This window comes from Mirounga angustirostris, unplaced genomic scaffold, assembly GCF_029215605.1.
Source record: "Mirounga angustirostris isolate CCGP_5_RB_7025 unplaced genomic scaffold, mMirAng1.0.hap1 SCAF_2, whole genome shotgun sequence".
Taxonomy (NCBI): Eukaryota; Metazoa; Chordata; class Mammalia; order Carnivora; family Phocidae; genus Mirounga; species Mirounga angustirostris.
This window is the reverse complement of record NW_026991710.1, coordinates 155,861,122-155,886,663: the sequence shown is the minus strand read 5'-3', so window position 1 is coordinate 155,886,663 and position 25,542 is coordinate 155,861,122. Positions and strand designations below refer to the sequence as shown.

The 25,542-nt window shown below is 41.7% G+C and overlaps 1 protein-coding gene across 1 annotated transcript in view; it reads left to right on the top strand.

Moving 5' to 3' along the window:
* CDCA2 (cell division cycle associated 2) overlaps positions 1 to 25,542 on the top strand; it is a 92,735-nt gene that overhangs the window by 51,245 nt on the left and 15,948 nt on the right. Inside the window, exon 16 of the transcript XR_010409658.1 lies at positions 20,632 to 20,759. The gene's annotated coding sequence lies outside the window, so the exon portion shown is untranslated. The remainder of the gene's footprint in view (positions 1 to 20,631; positions 20,760 to 25,542) is intronic.

Sequence of the window (25,542 nt, the reverse complement as noted above, 5' to 3'; positions counted from 1 at the left end):
TTCCTCGAGTCCAAATACATTCGGCCCAGTGTCTTGTAAACTGGTTTACTACAGTTCATGATTCTAAATTGTCACCCTGAGCCACTATAAGATTTAGTCATTGAGAAAGGAATCTCTTTTTGAATACTACCATATAAAATCAGCAAGAAAATAAAGTGAGTTGAATTAAAATAAGGTGCAAAAGTCTTTGTCAAAAATATTATAAGTCTGATTCATTTCTTCTCATAAATAAGGTTGTTACTATAGTTTGGTTTTCGTGTAAAAACTGCCACTACCCTTACTCATAATGTAGCCTTAGCATTTGAGAATTACTTCTTAAACATGGGAAAATTTTCCTGCAGCAGGTCACCCGAGGTAGGCAGATTGTAGATTCATTAATATGTATGCCAGGCATTAATTTCTAATGTGATCACTGCCTTCAAAATGCTCAGTTTTCTCTAAGGGGCAGAAATATAGTCCAGGGTGAGTCTAGAGGAATGTTCTGGTCCTCTTAACCTTGCATTGTTACCACCTGAAGATCAGGTAAGTTTGGTTTCTTTTCTGGAAGAAGTGATGCTTGAACAAAATACACTAATGGGAATTTTAGGGGAATGGGATCCAAAAGATATATTCTATTTCAAACATAATTATTTTGTAATTTTTGCAATTATTTGCTGTGATGAGGCAATGTAAGTTGGCTTCATCTCATACATATTTTTGCTTTCAGTATTTTTCTTAACTTCCCATTAAATTCTAACCTATGAATAAATCTGGACAAAGCGTGGATTCAAAACTAGACTAGAGATTGTGAATGTACATAACCAAGTTCTAAAATCTCTCCTCTTGAATGCTAATGCATTTCTATCTTTTGTATTACCAGATTTCTTGGTAGTGTGTCAAAGGGTTGACTCTGGGCTTGGAATCCATGATCAAGTGAACAGAATTGGGATGAAATTAAATCACAATAAATAATTATACATACAAAAGAAAAGTGTATGTACATACACTTTTACACAAATAATTATACATACAAAAGAAAAGTGCACATATGTACATACACAAATACAGGGGTGCCACCCAGGCACCCCTGTATTTGTGAATTTTTAAGCTTTGAAATGTAGATAGCTCTTGTATTTGCTATGTCTAATAATTTTTTTATTTTCATGGCTTTTTTTGCCTGCTTAAAATTTGCTTTAAGAAAAATAATTCTTGGGGCGCCTGGGTGGCTCAGTCGTTAAGCGTCTGCCTTCGGCTCGGGTCGTGATCCCAGGGTCCTGGGATCGAGCCCCACATCGGGCTCCCTGCTCCGCGGGGAAGCCTGCTTCTCCCCTCCTTCTCCCCCTGCTTGTGTTTCCTCTCTTGCTATGTCTGTCTCTGTCAAATAAATAAATAAAATCTTTAAAAAATAATAATAATTCTTCCACTTGTTTGTAATGTTAAACGTGGTGATTTGTTAGAGATATTTCTATTTTTGCTGTTTAAAAACAGACTGCGTTTCCAGGGTTGTGGTATCTCGTAAGCCAAAGTAAATGTCAATTTTTTTCTCTATTTAGGCATATCAGAGAACTGCTAAGTACCATTAAGTGTTTGCAAAAAATTGGTTCTTCCACATGTGTGGCCCAAACAGTGACATAATTTTTGTTTAGTATAAAATTGGTGTCGAACAGTTGAAACTTCATAGAGAGCAAAAGGATTTTTCGGTTCAAGTAAGTTTAGTTCAGATGCCAGACACGAGGATGTGAAGTGTGTGATTTTATGCCTAACATTTGAATATGGACAATGTGTTCGTTTTTTAATTGTTCATAACAGAACAATAATCCAAAGCGACCAGTCTTTTCTTGTTTTAAGTATACATTGGGAATGAAGATTTCAGAAGTATTCCCTCAAACCTGAAAAACCTGGTGTTAGTCTTGGGTGATTTCCAGTGACCCTGTGACTCCCTTCTTCCTGCCCCCTGTGTAGATTTGGAACTGGGCAGCCATTTTTGTTTTTGGAAGGGAAAGGAGACAGATATAATGAATGACTTTTATTGTGCAATATTTCAAACTCTCTTGAATGCATTCGAATGGGATAGAAAGTGTTCTGCGCTATGTCATAGCCAAAACAAACAAAACATATTCCCTAAACCTGGATGTGTGTTTCTCTCAAACTGGCAGTAGTTAGAGCTCAGCTCTCAAACAAGAATTTGGTTTGACAATTTTTAGCCCTTGTTCAACTGAATATTAGGATAGGTCACAGCCAAAGCAAATATTGTGAGGAAAAATTAATACACACATTTACAGCTTGCAGGTGGCATTTTTTGTTTCTTACATGTTTGGTATTTGTCTTAAGTAATTGCATTTGTAGTAATACTTTTAAATAGACTACTTTTTTTTGCTGATATTTTTTAAGTGAACTTCTCTCTGATAATAGTAACTCCAAATGTAAATGAATTCTACAGAGGTCCCTGAAGAGTGATAAATGTTTGAATTTAAGTATTTAAACATTTAGAAAGAGCACTAAGAATCTGAGAATTCTAGGAATATCAGACCCAGCAAATATGCAGTAAAACTCCCTTGATGGTAGCCTTCTAAGGCCCCCGAAGAATTCATTTTAGCGAGTATCAATGACTCCTTTATGATGATGCCTCCAACAGTGTTTACTGACTCCAACCACCCCCACTTAGGTTGTTAAGTATTCCCACCCTTTGGATCTGTAGGGAGAAGGTACTCTGCACAATCAAGGTAATTCATTTTGTAATGCACCATTGTGCTTCATGACCCTGGCAAAATATATTTTTTATTAGAATAATAACTTTAAATTTATGGTCACCCATGACCATGGTTTGTGCCTTAACCAAGAAATACTGGAAACATAAATTTTTGAGCCAGGCAGTCTGCCTCGAGAAATGGTAGCAAAGACTTCATTCAATCCACCTTTTAGGTTCTTCCTTTGAAACAGAAAATTCAAACGTTCATCAAATGTTTTGTTGAACAGTATCAGACATCTGTGCGAATGGACGTAAGCCATTGGATGATTTCATTGGCCATTAACTTTTCATACAATAAACAATACAGACAGAGCGCTGCCTGCATCTTGCATTTCTGTTAGCGACATTGCACATTGCTGCAAAGATAGCAACTTACCAAGCGCTGCAAAGTCCAAGTGTATTCCCATCAAGTAGCCCGACTGGCGTGTTCTGGACATAAATCATTTGAAGGAGTGGGTGCTTAGTGTTATGTGGTGTGTCTAAATGGTGGGAAATGGAAAGACTTCTGTGTTGGGTAAGTGGGTCCACGAGGTCCATGGCTTTTGGGCTGTCGAGAGCAAATGTTGAGTGTAAGATTTAAGATGGGAGGGGAGGGAGGTGGAATGCAAACTTCTTGGTAAAAAAAGAACAAGCTCTTTTCTATTTTAAATGTTGCTCTAAGTTCTTCAACTTTTAAGTATTCAAACCTAAATGCGGATGTATGAAGTTCTTTCACTAGGTAGTCTAGGAATAATTGGACGCCGATTTATCAAAGTTCTACCTTTTTTTCAACCCCATGAGAGCTGAAGGGGTTTTTTTCCCCCTAAAAATAAGCTTATTTTTAGATTTTAAAAGTACGTTTCTTAGTCAAATTGGAATCTCTTAATGTGCACTATGGCTTCCTTTCACCTCAGAAATCTTTTCTTTAGGTATGTAACCTGGGCCCCCTGCTTTTTACTCACAATCCTTAATCAAGGTTTTAATTCTTCCACATTGTGGGTTTTTTTTTCAACCGACACTAGAGTAAAACATACAGACCCCGTTCTGAGGTATTCTCTGATCTCTCGAAGTACATAGCAAGACACACGATAAGATGAACAAGAGGGAAGTGGTTTTCTCTGCCTACAGAAAGAAGCAATAATAAAACCTGGAAAGATCGGAGGCCTTCTGATACTGAGTCTGTTGCTTATTTCACTTGTTTCAGCAGCCTCCCCCACTCTTCCACCTGCGTGCTTAAGGAGGTCAGGCCATTTGGGTACTTGTTGGCTGTTCTTGTAAAAATTTAGTTTGAGGAGACCTTGAAATCAATAGCTGCCATGGGGTTTTGAAGGCATCCAGAATCTCACAAATAATCAAAAGTTGCATCTCTCTTCATAAAATTAAGTGAAAGATGAGTGTTGATTTACCATTTATTCTATAATATATTGGCGGGGGGGGGGGGGTGGTGTGAAGAGGGGATTGGGAACAGGAAAGAAGCCAGAAGAAATAGTGTTCAAACCAGAAACCAGGACTGCATCTGCTTTTAGATGCCAACACTTGGAATAAGCAGCACTCTCAACCCGATCCCCGAAATGTGCCCAGTGTCCCACTGCTGTCGTGTAAATGTCCGCGGGGATCTATATGCAGCATACCCCAAACACTTCCGAGGCATGTGTCCTTTGACATTTCCTTGCCTTCCCGGGCCCGGGGCTCTGCCATCTCCACAAGCAAAGAGCCATTACCGCCAGGCCAAAGCTGTAACAATATTAAGATGTTTTCCTCAACCTTGTCCCCAGAAAGATACTCTGTTTCCAGAAGACTCTTCTCCCCTGGGCATTACATCATGAATTGATTCAGTTCTTGGAGGAAGAAATTGGACAAAATATAATAGATTACCTCCTGGGGAAACATACTTAGGTTGTTAAGTATTCCCACCAGAAAACTAAGAAACTGCTTATATATTACTACTCTGTCCACATTTAACCTTTCACCTTCTTGCGGCTGAGCAGGGTGCTTTTTTCTGTAATGGTTTTTGTTTTAGCGGGGGTCAAAGAAGAACATTTCTCCTCTATTTTTTTAAGGAATACAAGTATTCTTTGTTTTTGCCATCACCCGGGCTAGGTCAGTTTCATGAGCCGGGCTGTGCCACCAGGCCCTGGGGCAGGCGGGGATGCCGCAGGGGTGTCCTATCCACGCCGAAGCTCTGCCTCCCGGTGGGCAGCGGTGTGTATGGGGGGGGCGGGTAGCTGGGTGCAGGGAGCCGCTAGATGGGTTTAATTTCCTTAAGGGTTTTTGGCCCCTCGGGCCTCGTGGCCCACAGGAAAGATGTCACGTGTGGAGCATTGGGGGGGCATCACCTCGGTCGTGTGGATAGCGTGGCCCGGCAAGCGACATCTGTGTTGAAGAAAAGGATCGAGTTCCCTCTTTTCCTGGGAACCAGTTCTCAGAGAAGGATGTTTATGATTGATGAAGTCGCTCCCACCCCGTAAAGAGCGCAGGGAGAAATGTGGGAGCTCTTTTGCCTTCCAAGTCCGAAAGTTGGCGCGCAGAAGGGGCGGGGTCCCATCGGCCCTATACATTTGCTGGCTTCAGATGGGGCTCACTTGGAACGGTAAGCGGAGCGGACGAAGAGCAGAGGAGCCGGAGGGGCCGGTAACAAAATAGCAAGCCTTTCACCACCCCGTGCCCAGCGGTGCCTGGAAGCCAGGCAGCATCCAGAGCCTCGTTAGCGGACTAGGGGGCCGTGTAGCGAGCTGGCAGCGTCCCCGCGCGGGACCGCGGACGACCGGGCTGGGAGGGCCAGTTTCCTTCTCTGAGGCAGAAGCAGCTGCGCCCGTCAGCGAACCTCCATTCCTGTCTTGCCTCAGAAATCTCCAATCAGGGGATTCGTGCAGGCGCCCCGGAGCACTGACATCTCTCCCTTTACTCCTTTATCCCAATAAAAGCCCTCTAGCGGCCCCAACCACACTCCCGACTGTCCGCCTCAGAGGGCTGGGCTCCACCTGCCAGACGTGCGCCCGAGAAATAGGAAGCGCGTCCGCGTTTAGGTGAGACGCAGCCATGGGGGGGGGGGACTAGGTAACAGGTACCCGGGACCTCTACTATTTGTGCAACTTCCTGTGATCCATAATTACAGTCGACCCTTGAACCACATGGGTTTGAACGGCCTGAGTCCCCTTACATCCCCTCATTTTTGACAATAAGTACAGTACTATAAATATTTTATGATTTTCTCATTTTTCTCTAGCTTACTGTATTAGGAGAATCCAAGCTAGCCCACACACAACCTACAAAATATGTGTTAATCAACTGTTTATGATATCAGTAAGGCTTCCGGTCAACAGCAGGCTATTAGTATGAGTTTTTTGAGAGTCAGAAGTTAACACATGGATTTTCAACTGGGAGGACCAGTGTTGGTGCCCCTAACCTCTGATTTGTTTGAGGGTCAACTGTGAGAAGTTTAAAAAAAAAAAAAGTAAAGTGCAGGGCGCCTGGGTGGCTAAGTCCTTTAAAAGCATCCAGGTCCTGGGATCGAGCCCCGCATCGGGCTCCCTGCTCCCACTCCCCCTGCTTGTGTTCTCTCTCTCAATCTCTCTCTTTCTGTCAAATAAATAGGGAAGTCTAAAAAAAAAAAAGTGCTTAAAACAGTAACAACAAAAGCATCCCCTAGTTACCTTGTCTGTAAAATGGGCAAGTTAGTGGTACCTCCTTTATGTGGCTGCTATGAAAATCAACTAATACAGATGTAGTGCCCCTTATTTTCATCATCCTTTTACACTTTCCCCTTACAGAAGCCCATTTCCTTTTTCGTGTGTCTATCCACAGTGTTGTCCCTGTAGGGTTTCCATTGGGCCCTCTTTTTTTGTTTGTTTGTTTTTATTTATTTATTTGACAGAGAGAGACACAGTGAGAGAGGGAACACAAGCAGGGGGAGTGGGAGAGGGAGAAGCAGGCTTCCCGCGGAGCAGGGAGCCCTATGCGGGGCTCAATCCCAGGACCCTGAGATCATGACCTGAGCTGAAGGCAGTCGCTTAACCAACTAAGCCACCCAGGCGCCCCCATTGGGCCCTCATTTTACGTGCTCTCAAAATTATGCCCACATTACAGATAAGGAAGCTGAGACTTTAAGGGTTCATGTGACTTGCTCAAGATCACATAGCTAGTAAGTGACAGAGCTGGAATTAGAAGTTTGTCGTGCTCTCAAGTCCATTCTCCTTTAAGGAAAATGTTGTAAATAGTCAAGGATTTGAAGGTGAGAATTTTCTCTGTGCTAGACTTGCTCACATTATTAGAAATGCCCCTGATGGAAAGCTGTTGCTCTCTGCCTCAGGATTACAGACACAAGGGCCCCTTTGCTCCATTTGGGGGAACATCTTCCTACTTCTGGTCTTGCTCTCATATCCTTAGCCCCTGGCCTCATCCTGCATGTCTTCAAAAGGAAATTGGTCCTGTTAGTACCTAAACTTCAACCACTGCATTACCTACTGCACCCCTCACTCCTAGTTTAGATGTTTCTATATCAAACGGGGGTTAAGGCCGGCGTGCCTAAGCAGCAAGGTGGTTGGTTGTATAACCCTGTACTGAATTCGCTTTTGCTAAAATTTTGCATTATCTTACTCAAAACTTTCCCTAGGGTTTTCCTAGCCATGGAAATCAAATATTTTCATCAACCCGAAATATATTCACCTATGGTTTCACAGCAAGGGGTCAGGAGTGCATTTTAGCCAAAAAAAAAAAAAAAAGGAAGAAGCTTGCTAGAGGTTCTCCCTGGAGTCTGACAGAAGAACAGAGTTTCCATGAGGGAGTCTTGTCCATCCTAAATCCAGTTCTGGGCATAGTTCGAGTTAAATAGACACCCCTCCATCCTGCTGAGCACCTCCACCCCAGGAAGAAATCTCTCTGAATTGCGGGCAGCTGTTGTCATTTGTGTCCAGGGCCCCAGAAGGTGGGACTGCCACAAGTCCTGAGTTGAGGGCTCAGGGCAGCAAGTGCCAAAAGAAATGTTTAGTAAATGATCGTTAACTACCAGACAATGAGTAGAGCATAAATTTAGTTGGCATGCTAGCTTTAAGCTGAGACGCTGGTTAGAGTTAAGGAGTCACTTCAGCTCATTACTCTGGTTCAGGCAGTGGTACCAAAATATTTTGGGGTGAGAATTAGAGCTCCCTCCTAAAGGAGTTAGTATCCACATTTGGGGCATGCTACCCTGCTTTCCCTAATAGCTTCTGCAAAGGGCATTGAGAACAGACATTTTTAAAACTTTATTTTATATTGCACGATGACCCCATTTCACCTGTATGTAACATGTACCATGGACATTGATGCCATAAAATGTCAATTATAAATTTCAAGATTGATTATTTTGTGCTTGTAGTTTGGAAGCCTTGAGATACACAAGTGCATAAAACAATTTTAGGAAATGTATTGAATGGAGCACTAGGTGTTATATGCAAACAATGAATCATGGAACACTACATCAAAAACTAATGATGTAATGTATGATTAATATAATAAAATTTAAAAAAATTACAGAATGACAGAGATGAAAAACAAAGTAGGGACTATTTTTTTTTTTCCAAACTTCTCACTTTGTATATAAGGAAACTGAGGCCAGGGACTTGGAACCCCTTGCTCACCTCTTGCCAGGATAAGGTCTCTCGATTATAGGGCATTTATCTTTTCCCTCTCCATGTTGCTTTTGTGGGATATATGATATTCTATCACCTAACCATGTCCTAACCTTCTTGAAATGACCCCCAACTGGGCTTTCCATGTATTGTGTATCGACCACAGCAGCAGGCTCAAAGCTGGTCACAGAGCAGATGTCATCGATGCTTGTTGAGGGACTGAGGGGCTGTGCTATGTAATGATATACCTGCATTAGGTGCTAAGTCTATTGTTTCTGTTGGAAAAGCATGTCATCCAAATTCATTCTACATCCTTGGGACAGATGTTGAGTGGGAGGGGCTGGATAAGTCTCCTGCGATCATTCCAGTATTTCTCAAAGCTTGGTCCACTTTAAACAAGTCAGGGAACTTATTTAAAAGGCAGGTGACAACAATCTTGTCCCATTTGAAGGTCAGCATTTTATCCAAGGACAGTGTCCCTTTTGACCCAGTGTTGCCAACAGCTGCTGGACCCTGAGACACACTGATCTCGAGCTTCTTAAGCTCTCTGCTTCCAAATCGTTTGGTAAGCTTTGCTTTTGATGCCAGTTGCCTGTGAGACCTCTGTGGGTCAAGAGCAAGGGATTTGAAGTTAGACCTGAGTTTGAATCTCAGTGCCCTAGTTACTGTATTATATGCTGAATTACTTAGCCTCTCGGGGCCTCTCAGAACCTCTTGGTTGCTGCATCTGTAGAACAAGGGTAATAATATTTTCTCTTGCAGTAACTGTGAGGGTGAATTATGTCGTGAGTACGTGTAAAGTTCCTTGTTTAGTGCTTGGCATGGGACTGAATAAGATAACATTAATTTTTACTTTTTCTAATGTGATTTCAGACTTAAAGAAATTTCAGACTTAAAGAAAAGTTGACAGAAATACTACAAATCACCTTCACTAAGATTCCCCAAATATTAGTATTTTACTGTATCCGTTTTCTCTCGATAAAGGTATATCTATATAGATACAGATCTTTGACTTACAATCGGGTTACCTCCCAATAAATTGGAAATCCTAAATTGGAACTCCTAAGTTGAAATGCATTTAATGCACCCAACCTACTGATCATCAGAGGTCAGCCTAGCCAGCCTTAAACGTGCTCAGAACACTGACATTAGCCTACAGCTGGGCAAAATCATCTGACACAAAGCCTGTTGGATACTAGTGTTGACGATCTCGTGTAGTTGCTGAATGCCGCACTGAAAGTGACGAGAGAACAGTTGAGTGGGCACAGAATGGTGCTAAGCGTATGGGTTGTTCACCCTTATGATGGTGTGGCCCACTGGGAGCTGCCACCATTGCCCGACATCATGAGACAGGATCGTGCTGCTTGTCACCAGCCCAGGAGAAGATCCAAATCCAAAATTTGGAGTCTGGTTTCTATTGAATGCGTATCACTTTTGCACTGTCGTAAAGTCAAATCGTTGAGCTGAAACATCCTAAGTTGGGGACCATAATATCTATCTGTCTCTATATCCTTATTTATCTATCTATAAATATATTTTTTTCTGACCCACTTAATAAGGTTGCAGATATGATGCCTCTGTGCCCCTAGATCCCTCAGTGTGAATCTCCTAAAAACACAGGATAACGTGTCACGATGATTATTATTAAGGGGCTGTAATTACAGTGATGGGAATACTTCCACAGTTTCGCAGTGTTTCTCTGACTCAGATTCAGATCAGGAGCCAACTGTCTTTTACTGAGCATGTATTATGTGCCAGCCATAGTGCTGGATGCTTTGGAAAATATTCCATCGAATTCTCTCAACAGCATCAAAAGCAGATATTATTAACAACATTTTGCAGAACATAGTAACTAAAGAGACTTAAGGAGTTGGTAAATTTCCTGCAGAAACTTAATTAGTGGAAGCCCTGGGATTTGAACCCATTTCTGAGTACTTGAAACCCTGTGTTCTTTCCAAAACTACACTTTTTTTTTTTTTAAGTTTTATTCAGGTATAATTCACATACTATATAATTTGCTCAAACCTCTCTTTGCAGTTAATATTAAGCAATACTGAATGTCAAGATTTATGTCTTAATTCTATTTTGTATTATATAAACAAATGTCCCTCCATCCGCCTTTTATTGGTTAATATATATTTTTACATTCCTTTGATTTTAAAATTTTGAAAATATTTTTGCCTTAAATATATTTATTATATTCTTTAAATGACAGGTTTTCTCTTTTATTCCATGCTAATAGTCTCTACACTCTTAACAAAAACAGCGTTCTTTGTTCTAGGTTGCTGACCACATTCTATTATAAAAATGAAAAAAAGTAAGAAAAACTAGGAGCAACTCTACTGGGGCCCCTAGATCAGTGTGTGCTCATCTTGACTAGCCTGTCACGTGCTTTTGTGGCCTGAGCTATAGGGGTTTTGTTTTCACAGTTCTTTCTAATTCTGATGAGCTCTCCAGAAGTCCATTTCAAAGTAATTGTAATCCTTTTGCAGTTTTGTTGCCGGCTGGAAACCAACACTTTATCTTCAGATACCTTTAGTCAGGTTTATTTTTGAAATGAAGGTTTATTTTCTCAGGGAGTGCTGACGATATTGTTAACATTTTGGTGGTTAGGACTTGAGAAACTGGAGATGTGGTCTGTTGGTGTGCCTTTGGCTCTGGCCAGACTCTAGCAGCAATCAAGAGCTGTCGATTTGCTCTCGTTCTCAGCTAACTGGAGCTGATTGGTCTGACTCAATGTTCTCATGCCTAAACACGGAGAATAGTAACAGCACAATCCATTGGGGTGACATATCCTTTAGAGATTTTCATTGAGGAATTCTGGTGCGACCCTTTTGGTACCAGTATTAATTTACTTCAAGTAAAATCCTGTGCTTTAATCATCAGCCCTGGCTTTCAGTCACGTTAAAAATTCAAATTCAGTGGGAAAAGAATATTAATTCACAGACCAGCCACTTTAATAGAGAACTCCAAGTAGCTTGGGAACCAGCAGTTAGCCATTGTCTGGCCAAGATGAGAGACAGTATCCGGGAATATTTGGGGTCACTGCTTACAGAGCTTGGAAATGGGGAAACAGTCCTCTCTGGAGGTCAACAACTCAGGCGCCATAGTCAGACTCACCTGGGTTTGGATTCAGCTCCACTGCCTTGCTGTGCGACCCTGAGCGAGGTAAGCTCAGATTCATTGTCTAAAATAATGGCAATGTTTTTCTTTCAAGTGTTTTTGTGAGACTTCATGGAAGTAAAACACCCCGTGTACAGATGGTGGCCCTTAGAAGATTCTCAAAATGGTCGCTAATTAGAACAGCAATAATCTTGATGTGGCCAACCCCAATTTTTCCTGTATTCTTTTCCTTCCTCTGCTCCTTCTTTCTGCTTTCCTGTTCTCTCCCCTACCCTTCCCACACCCTCCTCGCTCCTCGCTCCTCCCCACTACCCCAGCCCCATTCTGGATGATCTGAAGGAAGACGTTAATTATTAAAGAACATCCAGTTCTTGGCATTCTATGTAGAAGAAATCAGTGATTTTGAGGACCCTGAAGAATCACTGATTTTGTAAAGGCTTAATAAAAAGTCAACAATCAAACAAAAGCTTTTTCCCCTCTGAATCATTATAATCTGTTGTTCCTGAACATCTGGGCAGAGGGGAAGGCTGCCTTCGCTGGGGCCTCAAGACACAGCTTCTTGGGCTGTAACTATGTCTCTGTTTATGCCTCATTTGGAACATCAGCCATCATTCCAGGATGCTCTTTCTGGAGCTGCCACTAACTATGTGGGTGAATTATTTTCCAACTTTGAACTACAGTTTTTAAAATGGAACAAGTCAGGCGAGACTTGCTGTAATTGATGGAAGTCGATGTAAATACCACTCAGATTTAATGCTTAATCGTATACTCTTATGTTGTTTCCTGTGTATCCATCTTGTTTTGACAGCCAGCTCTTCAAACAGGGGGACAGTGTCACACTCCACAGGAAAGACCATAAGGTTTAGAAGCAGAGGCCCCGGGTTCAAGCCCCAACTCTGCAACCTACCAGCCCGCGTGACCTTGGGTGAGTCGCTGCACCTCCACCATCCGTGCTTTCCTCTGCTATAAAATGGGGCTGATGCACCCTTTTAAAACACCAGGTTATTGTGAGGCCTAAATAAGGTAATAATTAATACAGCACTTGGTAAACTTAAAAAAGAGGTTCATTATCATTCATTGTATTGCCCACAGAGCCTACCACTGTGCAACTTTCATAAGTTTTTGTTGAATGCCATCTCTTTTAAGAACAAAGCTAAGAAACAATGAATCATGGAACACTTCATCTAAAACTAATGATGTAATGTATGGGGATTAACATAAGAATAAAAAAAAAAGAACAAAGCTAAGACTTGGTATTATTGATTTTAAAATCACTGAAGAAGAGCATTGTTGGTATATGATTAAAACATTTCATTTCCAATGCAAAATTTTAAACACAAAAAATACACTTTCGAAACCAGTAAAAGGCTTTGAGTAATGTTATGTAAATGATATTGATGTTAATATTCTCTAGGTGTCTTAAGATTTATGTGGTAAGAATAAATATTAAAATTAAACCTGAAATGAAATACTAGTGCTCTCAGTGGGATTAATTTTGTGAGGCTCCCTTTGCATAGTACATCGTTCTTAAATTTGCATAGATAAATTTTGAAAGTTATTTTCTAATTATAAAAATAATATTGTAGAAGATAGTAAAGTATAAATGCAAAACTAGTTGTATTACTTAGAGTTCTCCAGAGAAACAGAACTAATAGGATATATTTTATATAGAGATATATATAAAGAGGTTTATTATAAGAAATTGGCTCATGCAATTATGGAAACAGAGTCCCAAGATCTGCAGTTGGCAAGGTAGAGACCCAGGAGAGCCAATACTGTCGTTTCAGTCTGAGTCTGTGTCAGGAAGCAGGAGAAGACCAATATCCCAGCTCAAAGACAGCCAGACAGAGAGGGTCCCTCTTACCCAGCCTTGTTATTCTATTCAGGTCTTCAACTGATTGGATGAGGCCCACCCACATTAGGGAGCGCAATCTGCTTTACTCAATCTACCAATTCAGATATCAGTCTCATCCAAAACCACCCCTCATAGACACACCCAGAATAATATTTGACCAAATATCAGGCCAAGTCAAGTTGACACATAAAATTTACCATCACACTACTATAATAGGCTATAATAGACATCACATTACTATAATATATATTCCCAAATATAATTTGGGAAATTCAGGAAAGAAGGGGAAAAGAATTCCTCAAATTATGCCACCCAGAGATAACCATTATTAGAGGTTTGACATGTTTCTTTTCAATCTTTTCTCTTTGGTTTGTTTAGTGTGCCACGGATCTTTTTTTTAATCACGTGTTCTATTTGACCAGAGATTTCATGTTGTCTCTTCTTATTTACCTAGAACGGTATCTAAAATTTCCGTGCCTCTGGTTTTGTACTTATAAAACAATTATTGTTAGAAAACCTGCTTTGAATATATGACACTGTCATTATAACCAATTAAAATGAGCATGACCCACAACCCCATGTCTTACCCTAAGGAAACAGAAGTGACACCCAAGTTAGAGAGGCGGAGGTGGGGTGGAGAGAGGTAGTAGGAATTCCTGAGAGACACCAGGGGATTCCATCCCCCTTCTCCAAGCTGATGCCTACCTTGGAAATGTCCCCAGATGACCGGTCTATTTCTTTTTCCCCTGATCCAGCACTGAAGGTGTTAATAGCCCATCTCACCCGCCCTGTGTCCCAAGGCTGAGGTGTGAGCAACTAGGGAACCCCCCATAAATTAAGGGCGGCAGCCTCTCTGAGGAGGGAGAGGTGGCTTGTTCAGCATTTTAAGCCTTTTAGTTGGTGTCCTTTATCACTGATTGATTTATTGGATATTTGTGCAGCGGGCAGGGGGATTTGAAATATAACATAAGCGCTTCCTGAGATGTCAGTACTCTAATGTTAGTGGTCTGCACGAGGATGTAATTCATATCTGCAGGTGCTTACTCTAGTATCAAATACTTCAATAACATCATGCCTGTGGAATCCACTGCTCCCAAGTGCCCTATTTGTATTCCGATATGCCCACGTCTTTTCCTATGTGTGTTTTCCTTTCTTAAGGAGCTCTCATTTCCTTCAATAGGATATGTTTTATTTCATCCCTTTTCCTGCATTTACTCATATTAATGTCACCGCATTCACTGGTAATAGCCGGGCCTGGAAATAGCCCGCACGGCCCTGGAAATACCAGTGCGTTATTATGAAAGAACGGAATGGAACCAGTAACGGTGCTTTTAGAGTGCTAACTAAATGTTGCCCAGTTTGAGAACACGAGGGAACAAGTCAAGAGAACATGGTGGCCTCTCACTAGTGCTAGCAGGGCTGGGAGCCAGGAAGCAGAATTTCGAGTTTTGAGTACTTCCTTTCCAGTTAGGAAGTTTCTCGCTGATTGATAGAAGCCGGGCACAGTCAAAACACCCCTTTGGATTTTGCATGCAATAGCTGAATGTTTCCGATTGGCCAACGCAGAAGACTTCGAACAATTGAAGCCCCTAGATCTGCAGGGTGGGAGCATAGTGATAAAGTGCTGTCTTTTGGGCAAGGCGCACTCTCCTCTTTTTCTAGCCCTTCCCTTATGTATCTGGGAGACTGATGTGCGCAGGCAAGCGGTCCTGCTTAGCAGAAGGAGAATTGGCTCTGGACCTCAGGTGAATTTGTTTTGTTTTATCTTCTATCTAGCCTCCACATTTTCCATTTAAGGGATGGAGACAGCACTTTGCCTGCTATTTATCTCACAAGAAAGTGTAGAGAGAAAACATGTTTTTTGGAATGTTGCAGGATATAGGACATTGTAAGCATAAAGGCACCAAGGATTGTGTTCAAAGGTACTTGTTTAGAACACAAGATGAATTTTCCTCCAGAAACTATTTTGCAGTGTGGGATGCAGATAATTACTACACTCTTTTAGTATTACTATGCTGATAGAGTTATAGAAGTTTTAATTCAAATGGTATAAGTTTGCTCTTCCCTATATCTGTTAAATTCTCATTTTATCTGCTAATGTAAATGTAGGGCAGAGGGACCCTTGTCCCACTGTTAGGAACAGAGACTCTGGAGGGAAGTCTCAAGGGTACAGGGGGACAGGCAAGGGCAGCCCTTCATAGGCTTGGGCTGTTATAAGTCAGCAAACATAATATGTAGTGTGTTAATATATTATCTATAATATATGTATATTGTGATATATACATGTTATATCTTATATGTATATCCTGTATATGTGTGTGTGTCCTATAATAAGATACAAGCTGGAACCCCTGGGGTTTGCTGTGGGTGGCCAGCTTCCCATTTTAGGCTGTGGGTTTAGAAATATTTCCTTTTTGCCTGAACCACTGAGGTGTCTGTAGGGGAAAGACAAAAACAGATACTGTGAACTTGAGCCCTGCCAAAGAATTAGTCCTGGGATCTTGGAAACTTTGGGAAAAAAATATACTTTTAGAAGATGGGATCTTGAGGAATTTTAGGACAAATATTTCTTGGTTGCAGGAAAACCAGCTTAGTGGAACCTTGGTTTAGCAAATTTAAAGATCTTTTCCTTCTTGGAAAGGGTAGTTCTCAAATAAATTAGAGTCTCTAAGAAGAATAAGCTGTTCTGCAGAATAATGTAGAAGGTTGTCTTTGTGAGTAAGTCGTATCTCCACAGATTACTTTCTTTTTTAGGAAAAAATTTCTACCCCCACACAGATTTTGATAGACCTCTCATTAAAAATGATCGTTGGCTCCTGATAAAGGCATTCCTCAGCCGGAAGATCAGGAGCAAGCCCCAGACAAGGCTGATAGAGGGACCCTGAGATGAGACCAAACTGAGTGCTTAAAACTCTATGTGTGAGAGGCCCACCGGAATGTTATTCCAAACTGAGTAATCTAGCCCTGCGCAGCATGCTGATGGTGATTACTGGGCTCCACCAGATGAGAGAGATTTAGGGTGAGCCTCCTTGAGGTCAGGGAGCTTTTTCCCTGAGACTGAAAATCCCTATGGTCAATCACCCAGCAAGGGGACAGATCCAGGGGTGGAGAAGGAAGACGGGGGTGGTGTTGGGGTGCAAAGGAGATGGGGCATCGAGGATATGCATTTTCATGGAAAGGAGGGATGCTAGAGACCCTTCTAGCTCCAGTGATAGAGAGGACTCAAAAGGCTGGTGGACAAGAGGTAGGAGAGTACGGGGAGTAGGGGGAGCAAAGACCTCATTAAATTAGGGGGCGATGCGGGCGCCCATTGATTTTGCCCACTGAGGTGCTTTCTGTTGACTGAGTTCATCATAGGGTATGTTCTGAGAGTTGCTTTGAATGTGCAGGTCTTGCGTATCTTTTGTGAAATTTATCTGTATTTCATATTTTTTGTTTTTTTTTTTAAAGATTTTATTTATTTATTTGACAGAGAGAGACACAGCAAGAGAGGGAACACAAGCAGGGGGAGTGTGAGAGGGAGAAGCAGGCTTCCTGCTGAGCAGGGAGCCGATGTGGGGCTCGATCCCAGGACCCTGGGATCATGACCTGAGCTGAAGGCAGATAGTTAATGACTGAGCCACACAGGCGCTCCTATTTTTTGTTATTTTTATAAATGGTATTGTTTTAAATTTCATTTTCCAATTGTTCCTTGCTACTATATATATATATCGTATTTTTGTATATTAATTTTTCATCCTGAAACCTTGCCAAATTCACTTATTAGTTCTAGTAGTTTTCTTGTATTTGTTCTAATAACTTTCTTACTTTGGTTCTTTTAAAATACCTTCTATGTCTCAGGGCACCTGGGTGGCACAGTCGGTTGAGTTTCTGACTCTTGGTTTCTGCTCAGGTCTGATCTCAGAGTCGTGAGGTCAAACCCTGTGTTGGGCTCCACACTCAGCATGGAGTCTGCTTGTGTTTCTCTCTCCCTCTCCCCCACTTTACTCTCTCTCTAAAATAAATAAAATAAATCTTTAAAAAAATAAAATACCTTCTATGTCTCTATTTAGCTGTTCTATCTTTCCTCTAGCATCTTGAATATATGGAATACAGCTATACAACTTTCATTGTCTTTTTTTTTTTTTTTTTTTTTGTCCTTTTCTACTGATGCTACCATCTGTGTCATTTCTGGGTCAGTTTCAATTGATTTTTTTCTTTTCATTATGGATTGTATATTTCTTCTTTGTATGCCTGGCAATTTTTGTTGGATGCTAGACATCATGAATTTTATATTATTTGGTGATGGATATTTTTGCATTCTAACAAATAGCCTTGAGCTTTGTTCTGGGATGCTGTTGCTTAAAAATAGTTTGATCCTTTTTTTTCCTTTCTTCTTCTTCTTCTTCTTTTTTTTTTTTGTTAAGTAGGCTCCATGCTGGGTGTGGAGCCCAATCAATGCAGGGCTTAAACTCACAACCCTGAGATCAAGACCTGAACTGAAATCAAGAGTCAGACTGTTAACTGACTGAGCCATCCAGGTGCCCCAGTTTGATCCTTTTGGATAAGCTTTTTTAGGTGAGACCAGAGCAGTGTTTAAGATTAATCTTTCTTCAGTTGTGAGGCAAGACTCTTTTTTAGTACTCTGATGCTACATATACTATGAGCTTTTCCACTCTGGCTATTTGGAACAGGTACTGATCCTTGCCCTGTGTATGCTCTGAGCATTGTTCTCTCTAATCCTTTAGAGTGGTTCTTTTCCTGGCCTCAGGTAGTTTACTTATGTGCATGTGCTAAGTGATACTCAACTGAGTACTCAGCAGAGACTCTACAGAGCCCCAGAGTTCTCTCTCTGTGCAGCACCCTCTGCCATCTCCCGTACTCTGGCCTGTGGACTCCAGCTGCTTCTGCTTCTCCAGACTCCCAGCTCCATGTCCTCAATTCAGGGAGATGGATGGGCGCAGCCCAGAGTCCCACTCTGTGCTGCATGCTGGAAACTTTCTCCAGGCAGTTAATTTTGGGCAATCATTGGGTTCACCTCATTTCTTTCCCATCACTCCAGGGTCACTGCCCTTTGTTTCCTGATGTCCTATGTCTTGAGAACCATCACTTCATATATATTGTCTGATGTGTTAGTTATTTTGGACATGAGGGTAAATCTAGTCCCTGCTACTCTATTTTAGCCAGAAGTAGGAGTGCTCGCTCACTGCCCAAGTCCATACAACTCCACTGAATTTCTGTTCGTGAAAACTAGTCCTATGGCTCCACTTGGATACAAGAAGGGTGGGGAAATCTAGTTTCTGGCTGAATGATTACTTCCCAGCAACAACTCTGCACTAGGAGGGGAGGCACAAATTTGGGTGGCCAGCTAGCTGTCTCTACCGCAGTGTTCTTGTCCTTATCTTGCAGATGAGCAAGCTGAGGCCCCGTGGAGCAAAAGCAAGCATCAACCAAGGGAAATTAGTATGTGGTCATAACAGAGTTGCCCTTGCAGCTCTTACAGGCTTGTCTCCTCAACTGTGTTTCTGTTCTGGGGATTCAGAAAGCCATAAACTCTGCTGACCTCATCCACTATCAGTTAGAGCCAGGAGGAGCTTTGATTGTGAGAACAAACCTCTCAGTCTTCAAAGTGGGATTGCATATGTGGTGAAAGAAATTTTTAAAGCAAAACAGAGTTCAGTGTCTATGGAGCCTAGCTTTGTTTTCTTTGTTTGACTAAAACCTCAAGTAAGAGAGAGGAATGTAGTGGGAATAATTAGCCACAACGGGTGGTATAAATCCAAGGAGAAAAATAATTCATCAGCTTTAAAGCAACTCATTTAAAACTGTGAGGGTAGTTTATTTGACCTGCATTTGGGAGCAAATATTAATGAAGAAGTAAAGGAAGCTTATGGCTTTTTCAGTTCTTTCATTTCCCACTAGATGTCCTTGATAGAAACTAATTATCAATGCTCTTGATTTAATTTGGAAAAAAATTGGATGAAGGTTTTCCTTTAGTCCCAAGTCAGTGTTCACCACCCAGGAGAACTAAAATTAACCCCTGATCCTTCCTCAGTAACTGCTCTAGCCATTGAGGTCTAAGGAGTCCACTTGAGAAGATAAGAAAAATTATGATGATTATTATGGTGATTATTATTTTTTAAATAAAAATTTCTTGTGGGAATGCAGGAAGACTAGAGGAAATTTTCCCAGTGCTAAAGTTGCTTTTATTAAACCACTAAGCAGATACCACAAAACTTTCATTAATTGAAACCCAACTAAATTGAACTCATTTTTATCCCATATTCCACTTTCAAGAAAAAAGTCAAAGGCAAGAAAGCAAGATGCTGTCAGCAACTTATCTTTTTTTTTAAAAAAAAGATTTACTTATTTATCTTAAAGAGAGAGAGAGAGCAGGGGCAGGGGCAAAGGGAGAGGGAGAGAGAGAATCTCAAGTGGACTCCCCTCTGAGCATGGAGCCCGATACGGGGCTTGATTTCATGACTGAGATCATGACCATGAGCTGGGATCAAGAGTCGGATGCTCAACCAACTGTGCCATCCAGGCGCCCCTGTCAGCAACTTATCTTAAAATCAACTTTCAAGACCATACTTAGGATCCATTTCCCATATCTCAACAATATACAATTTCTATATTTTCTCTGCAGTATATTCTTAATAATGATGTTCTCCAGGATTATGTCTTCACTTCTCTTTTTTTGGTAGACTAACAATGGGATTAAGAGTGTGAGCTCCGGATTTCAATCCTAGTACCATCATTATGAGTTTTGTGATGTCATCTGTAGAATAGGAAAAATACTAATACCTACATACAGGGTTGTTTAGATATTGAGTGGATACATGTCATGAGCTAGAGTAGTGGCTTGCCAGCGACTCGATGGAGGAAGTGCTCAATATGTTTTGCTATCATTATTATTATTGTTATTACTAATGATATCTTTATTTATTTATTTTTTTGAGGGAGAGAGAGGGGGTGGGAGGGAGGGGGAAAAGGGAGAGGGAGAGAGAGAAAGCCAAGCAGGCTCCATGCTCAGTGTGGAGCCCATGCAGGGCTCCATCTCATGACCCTGAGATCATGAACTGAGCTGAAATCAAGAGTCAGATGCTTAACCTACTAAACCACCCAGGAGCCCTCTAATGATATCTTTAGATGGCACTTGTATGACTCTTTGTCCCATGTTTTAACTGTCTGCTGGACTTTTCTTTCACTGACCTTCACCCTTCAGGGACTCACAATATCATTTCCAAGTAGTCACCTGTATATATAAGGTTCTACATCTCCTTAAATTCCGCTGCAGGACAGTGTAACGGTGTCTATGAGAACCCATGTCATCAGTCTTGACTACTGCTCTCTTCTTCCAGGAATGCCAGAATCTACGCATCCAGCAGACCAGGCCTCCCTTGCAAGTGGCATCCATCCAAGCCCTGGGTGACTCAAGGCCTGAGTGTCCTTCTCCCCATCCACCAGGAGACTGCTATGACTTACTCTTGTAAGAAACCCACCACCAGTAAATCCATCACGCCTCCCCTCTCTGTTATTCTTGGTTACCATCCGGGTTACTTCCTCTCATCTTTATAGCTCTCTGCTCTGACTCCCCAACCCACCTTCCCACTGTTCTCTTTTCCAAGCCTTCCTTGGTCCTGTAGGAAGCAAATTCTCTGCATCCTCAACCTTTTCACTAAAGATTACCTTTATTTCCATTCCTTCACTGAAACCAGCCTCTTTGCTAAGTACACTGCTTCTCTCGGTAGTTATCTCAAATGGATAATTCTCCTTTTCTGACTCCACACATGCCCCCAGGGGAAAGAAAATCCCTGTTTCCTTCCAGCCTGTGCCATAGGGCTATCCCCTCTGGTTGTATCACTAGCTGTCCTCTTGACATATACCTTTCATTCAGTGAAGACACTGGTGTGGACCTCATCCACCTAACTTCTACTCTAAGTCCAGCTTATCTCTGAGAGCTTTATCTACTCCTCATCTGCCATCCTTTTCATAAACACATCATGTTTCCTATCGCCACCCATAGCTATTCCAACCCAGAAAGAATTAAGTGTAGACATGCTGCTGTTGACTGGAACTCTTCATTTCACACCTCTCTCGTGTAGTTACTCCTATTCTATGTGTTCCTTGATTATATGGCCTTGTTATTATTGTCCTCCTTGACTCTCTTGAAGCCCAGGTCTTCCCCTACCCACTGTTCACTTTATTGCCCACCCAGCTTAGTCTTCATGGTCACTGTTTCCACATTTCTCTTGCCGATTAAATTCCTTGCCCCCTTTTCTTTTTCTATTATGTCCACTGTAAAAAACCCTGGATCAATGGAGTGTTTGACTTCAACTTGCCTAAACTGGCACTGCTGCACTGCTAAATAAAATAGCATTATCACAGAGGCTGGTGCACTCTACACTTGGGTTTTTCAGCCCTCTGATTCTCAAATTAATTATTTCAAAACTTTTTCATTCTTCTCAGTGGCCTACAGCACCCTGCATTTCAGGCTCTCACCTCCTACCGCTCTCTTGCCTATACCTGTCCAACCACAGTGGCCTCCTTGCTGAATTTTGAACATGACTATGATGGTCCGTTTATGTGTCAACTTGACTAAGCTGTCATTCCCAGTTATTAAAACACCAATCTAGGTGTTGCTGTGAAGGTATTTTGTAGATGTAGATTAAAGCTCATAATCAGCTGACTTTAAGTAAGGGAGATTATCTTAGATATTGTGGTTGGACCTTATGCAATGAGTGAAAGGCCTTAAGAGCATAACAGGCTTTCTTGTGGATTGGAGCTTTAGCTCATATCTGAAAGTTCCAGCCCACCATCCTGATGGCCTGCCCTATAGATTTAGCACTTGCCTAGCCAACTTCCTGACTGTCTGCCGGACTTTTCTTTCCATTGACCTTCACCCCTGAGGGGCTCACAATATCATTTCCAAGTAGTGCCTTCAACATCTTGCTTCAACATCACATAACCCAATTCCTTGCAATAAATCTCTTAATATATATCTGATTCTACTGATTGTATTTCTCTGGTTGAACCCTGGCATGGATTTTCATGCCCTGAAAGTGGGGTGCTGCTCTGATAAATACCTAAAAGTGTGGAAGTGGCTTTGGAATTGGGGAATGGGCAAAAGCCAGAAAAATTTTGAAGGGTATGTTACAAAAAGCCTAGTAGATTGCCTTCAACTGACTGTTAGTAGAAACATGGATGTTAAAACTCTGCCTGTGAGGACTCAGAAGGAAGTGGGGACCCCTTCCCTGGTAAAGAAAGTCCATATTGTCTTGAAGAATACACAAATTACCATAAGCAAATTGTTGGTAGAAATTTGGACATTAAAGGTGCTTCCATTGTGGACTCTGAAGGAAATGAGCACATTTTTGGAAACTGGAGAAAGAAGAATCTTTGGTATAAAGCAGCCAAAAGCTTAGCAGAGTTGTGTCCTACAGTTTTGTGGAAAGCAGAACTGTTAAACAATGAATGCAAATATTTAGCTGAGATTCCTGAGCAAGATGTTGAAGGCACAGCCTTCTGTGAAGCAAGAACTGTTAAGAAAAATGAACAGGACTTGTTGATTTGGGGAATTCTCAGCTTATCTAGATGGCAAAAGATGCTAAAATTAGGAGATTTACTATCAGGAAAGCTGTGTTCTGGAGAGACAGCCAAGGGTGTATGACTGGGCAAACTTCAGTTAGTGCCTAGGATCACAACTTAGAATATTCGGTCATAAGTTGGCTATTTGAAGAGATTAGGTGTGTGACTCAGCCATTTCCACAGAAGCCAGGAACAGAGAAGAGATTACCAGGAAAAGTCTGTAGAAGGGGCAAATGGAGTCAAATGGATCCCCATGACATACACAGGAGACCCGCAAGGTTTCTGAGAATGTCACACCAGCAGAAACACCACCAGCTTGACCTGAGAGGACAAACTGAAAGGGTCTGTAGAACCCCCCAAATTCTATAGATGGGAAGCAGGCTGGTAAAACTATTCAGCTGCAAACACATGCTACTCTTCATGAAAAAGGAAGGATGACTCAGAAAGCAGAAACTTGGGTTCAAAGCATAGAGTCTCGGGCCACAGGATATTATTTACAGGACTTGAAAACTAATAGCATTTGCCCTGCTGGATTACTTACAGTGATGCTTTTTTCCATCCATTTTCTTCCTTTTTGAATGGGAATGTCTGTACCTGGCAGCCTATGATGTTCCCACCATTGAATTTTAGGAACAGATAACTTGTTCTCTAGTTTTATAGGTCCATAAATGGGGAGGAAATTTGCATCAGAATCGGTCATATCCAGAATTCTATCCATACCTGACTTAGACAATATTTGAGATTTTTGAGTTGATGATATCTAGATGAAATTTTGGACTTTGAATTAATGCTGTATAGGATTGAGACTTTTAGGTATATTGAATGGGAGTACTTGTGATTTTTTTTTAAGAGAGTGCACATGCACATGTGCACACACACACACGCATGTGTGGTGGGGGAGGGGCAGAGAGAGCGGGAGTGGGAGAGAATCTTAAGCAGATTCCATGCTGGGCGGGCCTCCATCTCATGACCTTGAGATCATGACCTGAGCTGAAATCAAGAGCCAGATGCTTAACCAGCTGAGCCACCCAGTACCCGCCCTGGGGTACATGTATTTTGCATATTAGATGGATGTGAATCTCCGGGAGCCAGAGTGTGGATTGTGGGAGGCTGAAGAATGGCCCCCAAATATATGCAGGTTCTAATCCCTCAACCTATGAATATTACCTTACATGGCAAAGGGACTTTGAAGTTGTGATTGAGGATCTTGAGATAGGGAGATTATCCTGGATTATCTTGGTGGGCACTAAATGTAATCACAAGTGTTCTTAGAAGAGGAGGCAGAGGGAGATTTGACTACAGAAGAGGAAGTAGGAGAAGTGAGGATGGAAGCAAGAGGTTGGAGTGATGAGAGAAAGGAATCAGGAGCAAAGAAACTCAGGCAGCCTGCAGAAGTGAGAAGAGGCAAGGAAATAGGTTTCCGCTAAAGCCTCCAGAAGGAACTAGTCCAGCTGACACCTTGACTTTAACCCTGTGAAACGGATCTTAGACGTCTGCTTCCTGAATCATAAGAGAATAAATTTTGTGTTGTTTTTTTAAAAAGATTCATTTATTTATTTTAGAGAGAGAGTGAGTGCATGAATGGGACCAGATGGAGAGGGAGAGAGAGACAGAGAGAATCTCAAGCAGACTTCCCATGAGGCACGGAGCTCCATGCGGGGCTCAGTCCCACAGTCCATGAAATCATGACCTGAACCAAAACCAAGAGTTGGACACTTAACCAACTGTGCCACCCAGGCACCCCAATTTTGTGTTGTTTTACAGCAGTTCATGGTAATTTGTTACAGCAGCAATGGGAAACTTATACAGGGTCCATCATGCTCCCACCTTAGAACTTCTGCACTATTTCTTCCTCCAGATAGCCAACTAATTCCTTCATCATATTCAAATATTTCCCCACACTTCCTATTCTCAGCGAAGCCCACCTTTCCCTCTTGGTTGGACATTGTAAGCTGCTCTCTGCCCCCCTGTTTGGTACTCTCTATCTCCTTCTCCCTCTACTTTCTCATAGTATTTATAACCTAACACACCACATAACTCATTTATTATGTTCATTGTTTATTATCTATCTTCACATGCTGGAATATAAACTCCACAATGACAGGCATCTTTGTTTTTTCCATTAATGTATTCTAAGTACCCAAGACAGTGCCTGGGCAGAGTAGGTGTCCCATAAATATTTGTGAAGTGAATAAATAAAACCTCCTATCCAATCACTTCATAGTTTCTCCTCAGTAGATCTCATTTCCAATTTCATAGGAAAAAATAGAAAGCATCAGAAGAAGCACCATCAATTTTATTTGATCCTGCCTATTCGTGGTCATCTCTCCTCTCTACCTTTTACAATAGAATGGGAATTTCCCCTTGCTTTCAAGGTAAATCCCTCCACCAGTGTCCTGCTTTCTACCTACTCCATCCTACTCAGGAAGATGGAATATAGGTTATCCCCTTTCCGACATTATAATTCTACCTCTCTCTTTTTCTTGGCTTTTCCCTATCAGTGTTGAAACGTGTTCATGTCTCTCCTGATCTAAAAACAGGAATAGTCTCTTGACCCATGGCTCCTTCCTGTATCTGTGGCTCCTTCACTGCCAGACATTTTGAGTTGTCATTATTGGAAGCTCTACTACCATCATAAAACCCATTCATTCCTCATCCCTCCATGTGGCTTTCACCCGCCATCC